The sequence below is a fragment of the Pyxicephalus adspersus genome, chromosome 8, assembly GCF_032062135.1.
Source record: "Pyxicephalus adspersus chromosome 8, UCB_Pads_2.0, whole genome shotgun sequence".
NCBI lineage: Eukaryota > Metazoa > Chordata > Amphibia > Anura > Pyxicephalidae > Pyxicephalus > Pyxicephalus adspersus.
Window position 1 is genome coordinate 47,766,147 of NC_092865.1, and position 8,856 is coordinate 47,775,002.

Below are 8,856 nucleotides of genomic sequence, written 5' to 3' on the forward strand. Positions count from 1 at the left end.
CTAGCAGTCTATTGCTCATGCTGATCCTCCAGATTCAGCAATTTTATTGCTTTTGACCCAAGACAGGTAGATGAGGGGTTCAAGGGGTCTAATCAGGGGGAGATCTGGCTCAGGGGGTCTGGGATGACTCTCATTGCACTGTCTGTATAGAAAGTCTGCCGTGGGAGTCAGAGGAACATGACAGCCAGGCAACTTGCATTTTTCAAGAGCTCCCCCCTAAAAATAATCCCCATTTTTCAAAAATGCAGTAGCAAAGTTCAGTGGTACCAAATCGACCAACCAATATCAATGCAGAAGAGTACCGGGCCCTTAGTGGGCCCCTATCTCTGCAGGGATTTTGCAGTCTGCCAAGCGTTTCATCGTCTCACATTTTCCCCCAATATTTCAGCTGTTCCTCGTTCAGTTTGGAGAATTCGCTGGCTGTTGGCCTGAAGGCCGTTCATATAAAAAAGACCCCACAGGAAAAAAAACAAAAACAAAGAAAACTCATAAAGGTGGAATTCATCCGAGCAGGGAATAAAATCGGAACATTCACCACAAAATGTGAGTCTTGGCTGTGGCCAGAGGTAGTCAAGGGGGCCGTTACTCAATCCATGGCACGGTGCGAGGAGCGCTGGTGAGACCCTCGTTCTGCTCGGGTAGAATTTCACATCGCAGACAGCGATTCTTTCAGACGGGAATTAAAGAGCGATTGTTCGAGAATGGCACAAAAATGTTAACTACCAGCGGAATTAATAACACGAGTTCAGAGCGCGGAGAACGCGGTGGCCGGATTCTCAATTCCTGGCAACTTTATGTAACAAATCTGCAGGAATACAGGAATGCAGGGTCACATAGACTCCAATTAACACCTGAACACCAATCAGTGACTTCGGCTAGGCCGAGATGATGTCATCAGCCTGCTGCAGGCAAAGGCAGGCATTTCCTCAATTTCTTCCATCCCAGTGATCAGATTGTAACATTGTAACTTTGTGTCTGTCATAAGCTGATGATGATGATGGGATGAGATTTATATATTGGACTATGACGTGCAAGAAAAGCGAGGGCATTGCTGCAAAAGTCAGTTTTTCTAGCTCAGCAGCTCATTGCTAGCAAATAAAAAAGAATTTATAGAAAAGGAAAATGCCTAGGGAAAACATTTACACCAATTGATTTTTCTGTGTTTTACAGCTTTTTATATTTGTGATGGGATCATTGAACTGCTACCAGAACGCAGCGCCTGGGCCCCGCAGCTGGCAAAATTCAGCGGTGTTCTCCCTTATTAAAGAACTCTGTCACTTGTCAGTAGTGGCCCAGCTGCACGCTTCAGGGTGATGTTGTACAACCAGAAATTCTTCCACTCATACAAATGTGTTCGCATTTCCTTGTACACATAAAACTTTATACCAAACTCACGGTGTAAATGGATTTACTGCGGTTGGCTGTCTGGCACAAGTCCGGTGGGCTAAGCCTGAAAATCAGTGACCTTTTTGTCTCCATGGAACGTCTCTCATTTTAATGGCCCCCAGAACAGAGCCAAGAGCGAATAGCCAGCGAGCCCCGTCTGTGCCCAAAATAGACGCATTCCAGACTCGGCACACGTGCAGGCGGAATAATTGCAGCCTTGTGACCTTCCCCAATTCAGGGAGCACAAAAACCACTTTGCGTGAAAGCAATTCAAGGCTGCGAGATGTGGGCAGCGCAGACAACAAAACAGGAACTTGTGGGCCTGATAAAAGACTTGTTACGTACATGGTGCGCCCATTCCCTCCCTGTGCTTAGTAACACTTCCATGTATCTATTAATTCCCATAGGGATCATGGCAACTGACAATGCTTTGCACTCTCAGAAAGGGGGCACCATATTTGTTCAGGAATCATCAGAAAATCAGGTGTACACCTTTTTCATCATTTTCCCCAATCTCAGTTCTGTAAATCTCCTGTAGCTTCTATCAGCCATTTCACTACAGCGCTACGTAACAAGTTGGTGCTATTTAAATACTGTTGTTTTTTAATATTATTATTAATAATAATATTATTAATATTAATATTATGAAGACTCACTTCAGCATCAGATGCATTGCTCTCTGCCAGCTTTCTGATGAACAGTGTACAATGTGCACAGTCACTTGCAGCTCCCACCAGGGGAACATGATAGGGTGACAACATATAAACACAATATCCCAATACAGTTGTCATCCTTTAACAGAAAGTGCATGAAAAAGGTGGGATCGCCATATTTTTTCATGAAATCTGCAGGTTTAGGGTTCAAGCTTTCAAATCTATTTTGCATCTTTATGATCTTCTGGGGAATGGGTGTATCAGTTTATATCCTTTGCTCACTTTTTTGATCTGGATTTCTGGATTAGTCCCAGGTAAACTGCAATCTCTTGCAGCAGCTGAAAGCCAGAAAATAATGTGAAGGTGACCACCAATTGTTCCCAGCTTGTAGCCAATGTGCAATAAATGTTGCAGCTCTTAAAGCCCAGCTCTAGGGTCCAATTCCCCCCCAAAAATGTATTTAATTGCTTTAAATTGTGTTGATATAATATTGTTTCCAGATCATAGAGTATTGATCATGTGAACTTTTATTAAGGGCAAGAATGGGCACAGCCGCCCCTGACCCCTCATCTCTTTGGTGGAGATCATGCAACTCATCACTGGGTTCCATCAGCAGTACCGGAAGGGTGAAGAATCTAAAAAATTGAGGGGGGATAATAATGGGATTTTGGTTTTTAATCCCTAGGTCCAGGTATTTTTTGTTTGAAGTTTTGTTTAAAAATAAAAACAATATTTAAAGTTGCTAAAAACTTCAGAAACTTTTTGAAAGTTTTTCCGTTTACAAATTTCTGCAATAAACAGAACGTGATTGGTCACTGCTGTGACCATTTTGTGATGGTCTTCGAGTAGGTGGCCCTGCTATCTAGAGATGATGGAAGGAAGGGTAGGGGGTCTGTTTGTCCTAGAGTGATCTGGAGATTAAGTTTCAGCCATGAAATAGCGTGTGCTCGAAATGACACTGACGGGGGCTCAGCTATGTCAGGCAGCTGTTCGTTGGCATTCAGGGAGGCCCTGGGATGTCAGAAACATATGACAAAGACAGCCAACGTCCAGAGTCCTGCGCCCAGCCTTCCCCGTCCACCACGGCTGGTCGAAGCTCCTCTGGACCATGGCCGAAGAACAATCTTATTATGAAGAAAAGATCTCAAAGGATATTCTGACCAAAGAAATCGATTTAGTAGACAGAGACCCCAAGAGGATTAACGAGGATGTGGTGAAGGTTGGTCTATCTACATGTGGTGTGTATATGGGCACAGACAGTGTAGAGGTGCCCACTACCCCCAATGCTAAAGACAGACTTTTTATTTTGGGGGGGGGGGGCACTCTCTGATCATTTTTACAGACCCAGTTTTTGTCATTTTATCTCTATAATGATTACATTTGTAAGTTTAGGAAAAGTTATTGTAGATTTCTAGCCAACCTTCTAGCTATTCTTGGCTTTGTTTAATTTAACCTTTACCCCCTCCTATTAACAAATTAATAATAATATTCTTTGCAAAAATAACTATTAAAACAAGCATTTTAAGAATGTATTTCTCAATGTAGATTCTGTGCCTGCCGACTCCCCGGATACCGTTAGGTGTGCACAAGTGGTAACTGGTGGGTGTGCATGCTGGGCCATACAATTCCCTGGCTACAGTGTAGGTTCCCATATTCAGGATAGGGTGGCCATAACCATGCCAAATTCCATGCATAGGCTCCTAGTGCTCTAGCCAGAGCTTGGCGCTATCCCAGGAGCCTGTGGGCAATAAAAGAAGTGGAAAGCAGGGTGGTGCTAGGAAGCAAAAAGGTGGCACAGAGGAGACCAAGGATTGTAAAAGTACTTGTAAATGTAGGAAGTTTAATATTATGTTCCTCTTTAAAATATAGATAACCTTAAAAAAAAAGGAATGCAGCATATTGCAACTTATCAGCTGCTTTAGTTTTCACATTTTTAAGCAATTGCAGAAAATTCCCATATGTGGGGTCCTAATCACTTCCTATGAATTGGAAAGACAGCTAAAACAATGTTATCTTTCCTTTGTAAACTGCAAATCCAAAGCACCCCATCCCCTTCCCATGTAGTTGAGAAAATCAAAGGCAGAAACATTTGAAGTCATGGGTGGCTACACTCACCTATCCAACGATAAAAAGAAGGATATTGTGCCCTCAGGACAAGAATTATGTTTCTTGCAAGAAAAGCCTAAAAGACAAAAATGTTTCAATATATTATATTTTTGTTTTTGGGTTTGGATACAAATATACATCTGTAGGTCATATGGTCAGTAATCACTTCTTCCTAGAAATGTTTGTTTCTGGCTGTTATGGTTTTCTTAGCACCTACGGAGTCATTGACCTGAAACATTGACCTGCCTGACACAGCAATAACGCTGCCCCTCTCTTCACTCATTGTAGGATCAACAATACTGGTACCCTGCGCATAAAATAACCCTGACTCAGCACTACTACCAATATTTCTTACAATACTACCTATCTATATGATAACAATTCTTACCACCTATCAGGGATATCGTCCTACATTTCTCATTAGTCATATATTAGACTGCTGCAGTCCCAGCCAACAATAATATAACAAAACTTACACGTTGATAATATACCCCTGAGGAAGCCCTTTAGGTGAAACGCGTCAGGTAACAAGACGTTATATGATAACAAGCATGCCTAGTATAGGTTATTCATGTTTAGTTTAGCAGTCTCCACCCCATGACTATATAATGGGAGATGGATATAAATATTAGTGTTTTGATGCATATTATCTGCAACAAACTTTCTTATGAAATACAATATTTGAAAAGTAGCCTTTAAGCCCCTTTTACTCCTCCATTTATTTCATACAGGGTTAGTATTACGGTAGATAAAATGGGTCCATGAGAAATATGAAGTGGGGCCCCAAATGCACAGCATTTCGGCTACCTGTACCCCTGACATTGTGTCATTCAGGGCCCTGGAGAAAGTGGGGGCCCTGGGTACAGAACCCTAAAACTAGCCCTGATTATGGACCACCATCTCTTTAATGATAACTTTATGGCCTTTCCGAAGGCTTTGTGTCTCGGCGAGTTATTTCTAGATGCTACTTTCAGCTCGGCATTTCATGCCGTTGACTTCTTCATGCTTTTTCTCTATTTATAGCCATGAGGTTTCCAAGATAATCACATAAGGTAGATGGGTTCGTATTAATCAATCCGGGGGGAATAATGGAAGAGATGACCTTGGTTGCAAAGCTTCTCTGCGATTGGACAGCTGGGCCAAACTCCTTATAAACATGATTAGTCTTCCGCTGCCGATGCAAAACAGGACAATAACCCTGAGAAGACTGAATGACCCAATGCTGTATAAATCCGAGCAGGGAATGTAATGAACATGGCAAATACAACACAATAGTGTACGTTTAATGTCTAATGGAGTCTGTAGAAAATCAATACTAATACCCCCGGTGACCCATCCCCAGCTTAAAGCATACAAAGCATCAGATTTGCTTTTAATGCAATGTGTAAATGTATCACCTCCAGGTATCTATTATCTTTCACAGGGATTACATGTCCTTGACAATGTCCATGATAATACCAAAAGCATGGAGGCCTCATCCATCTTTGGCTCCAGGCATCATCCAGACTCACCAGCTACTTCTTGGACTGAGATGCCATTCACCTTTGTGACTTCATATAACGTTACAATGTTGCAATCTGATAAGTGGGGGAGACAAGACTAAGAAAAAGCTTCCTTCTACCTGCAGCTGATTGATGAAATTATCCCAGCCTAGGCTAAGTCACTTAGTGGAGCTCAGGGTTCAAGTTTAATTGATAAAGATTAAAGTGTATTTTGAATATCAGGAATTGATAGTTATTCGGAGGTAAATTGCACTACTAACACTTGTGCCATTTCAAGTACAGTTATGAAGCACAAGAGTGTAATGGGGGGTCAGGTGAATGCAGTTTTGGTTGTTTTATGCCTCTTTTTTGCCCTTTGGGGTACCAGAAGATACCACTACATTGGAGACATCAGTTCTGTATTGCCTTGCAAACCCACCTAAGTGTCTTCCTTTCCAGGCTTCACAAGCATACGTTTCAATTGTAAGCCAGATTTTAGACTTCAGTTCGTTCTGAAGTGAATATCACACATTGATAATCCTCCTGACTCTTCATAAAGCTTTCCCAAGCTCCACTGGTATCTTAAATCTAACCAATCCCATATAAATATTGGATTTTCTAATCATACACAATATATTAACATTATATATAACACTAATAAATTACTGAATGTATTATTAATGTTCCACAAGTTCTTAAATTACATTGTTAGGAAAGGTCTCCATTTATTTATAACCTCCTCTATGTTGTCACCAGGAAAGGGGGGCTTAGATGGATCACCCAGAACAGGGTGTATGTGACCCAAACAGAATATATTAATAAATGGGAGACCCTGAAAAATGAAGGAACTAATCGTGTTCCATGAAAACACTTCACATAAACAATAGCTTTAGAAATTGTGTTCATTAATAACCAGAGTTGCTATTAATGAGATTGACCGACCTCCGCCCACCAAATAACCGGCTCCATTCTATGCATTCCATTCCAGGAACATGAGATGGGCTGTAGAGAGATCTGCTCTGAATGGAGACTCTTCTTCCCTTTATACAGAAAGCTGACACAATGAATCTCATGAAACTGTAATATACAAAGAGTGAAATAAAAAGTGCAGAATTACTGAAACTTCTTCTAGACAGAATTATACAAAGGGATCCCTGCGCTGAGTTTTTGGGTCTGTGCACCTGCTGTGCTCATTATGAGGAGCTTTTACCATTCCCATGCTGACTTTATAGGCCTAAACACTAGCTGTGCCCAATAATTTGGGGTTCTTACTGACATTGCACTGTGTTCCTGGCTCTGTAACTTGCTGTGCCTATTATGTGGGGCTCATTCAATCCCTGCGCTGACTTCCCAGGTCTATATACTTGATGTTCCTATTATGTGGGGGTTCTTACCATTATTGCACTTAGTTCCTGGGTATGTACACTTGCCATGCCCAATATGAGGGGCTTCCCCCATCCCTATGCTGAATTCCCAGGGCTATATACTTGCTGTTCCTATTATGTGGGGGTTCTTACCATTATTGCACTTAGTTCCTGGGTATGTACACTTACCATGCCCAATATGAGGGGCTTTCCCCATCCCTATGCTGAATTCCCAGGGCTATATACCTGCTGTGCCTGCTATAAGGGGTTCTCAATATCTCAGTACATGGCCCCTTCCTCTGTAGTCTCATTCATTTAGGAGTTATGCACTTGCTCCTTGGGTTATGAAGGATTGGGTAAGCACTTGCCCCTTTCGCTGGATAAGCAATTGCCCCTAGGTTTATCTTGGTTTTGGATAAGACCCCTTCTACTGTGATCCCATTCACTTAGGAGGTATGCACTTGCCCCTAGGGTTATCCAGGGTTAGTTAGGGTTGGGTAATAACTTGCCTCTAAGGCTGGGTAAACACTTGTATACCCCAGGGATATCTGGAGTTGGGTTAGCACTTGTTCCTAGGGCTATGTTGAGATGGATAAACACTTGCCCTTAGGGTTTTCTAGGGTTGGGAAAGCACTTGCCCCTAGCGTTATCCAAGGTTGGGTAAGCACTTGCCCCCAGGGTTACCCGGGGTAGGGGTAAGTACGTGCCCCTAGGGCTATCTAGTGCTGAGTAAACACCTGCCAATAGGCACTTGCCACTAAAGATTTCTAGGGTTGGGTAAACACTTCCCCTTAGGGCTATCCAGGGTTTGTCAATCAATTTCTTCCTAGGGTTATCTTGGAATGGGTAAGCATTTTGCCCTAGGGTTATCCAGGGATGGATAGGCACTTGCCCTAGGATTATGGCAGTCCATTATTGAGAGGACAAGAACAACATTTTAGTATTTTTCTATTAATGAAGAAACATTAGGCTGACCTACTGCTAAAATTGACTTTCCACTTTCACTATCTGGCACCCCTTTGACTGAATGATTAGAGTGACAGGTTCTCTTTATTGATCTTACTTACCAATAGCCGTGCCTTATGGACTGTTCCACTTTCAGCAGCTGTTATGAGCCGTCACCAGTCAACTATCTGAGTTTTCATAAATAAGAATTTCCACTTTGCAGCTAAGCGCCTATTACACCGATGATTTCATACAGCTGGCCTTTCCATTAAAAGCCTCGCCGTCAGCTGTCAGATGAGTGCGGTAAGTGAGTCTCAGAGGACGCGGCCACTTCATCCAAGTGAGATTGTTGTCTCTATTAGGCCCCAAACACAAAGCTGTCTACCATCCGGCTCCTCCGAGGCTTCATTTCTTGTATACCAGACTACTGCCAGAAAGTGTTACAAGTGACAAGTGTAAGCCCCCCCCTCCTCATAAGATGAGTATGATTGGTAACTTTATTATATATATCCCATCAGAATATTGAGTACTTCTGAAATATTTGTAATATAAGATCACCAAATCTTCTAATACCAAATGCATTTATATATGTATATATAGTGTCAGCCTCTTCCATGGTGATATGATCTGCTTATACATAATCTGCTGCTTATTCGCAATATTTATCATTTTAGTGATTTGCAGTTGTGAGCCTTTGCTGTATGGCTATTTCCAAACTCTTCAAGGCTGGAGAGGATACAATTTCATCAGTGACGCTGGGTCATCCAGCAGACCTGGAATAGATTTCCTAAAAGTCATTTGCTATTTGTTAGCAAATGTTTTCAATCCTGGACCAGATCCATTCCATGTTTACTGGAACACCCAGGTTCACTGATGAAAGTGTATCTTCTCCAGCGTTTTCAGAGCCTTCATAATTCAGGC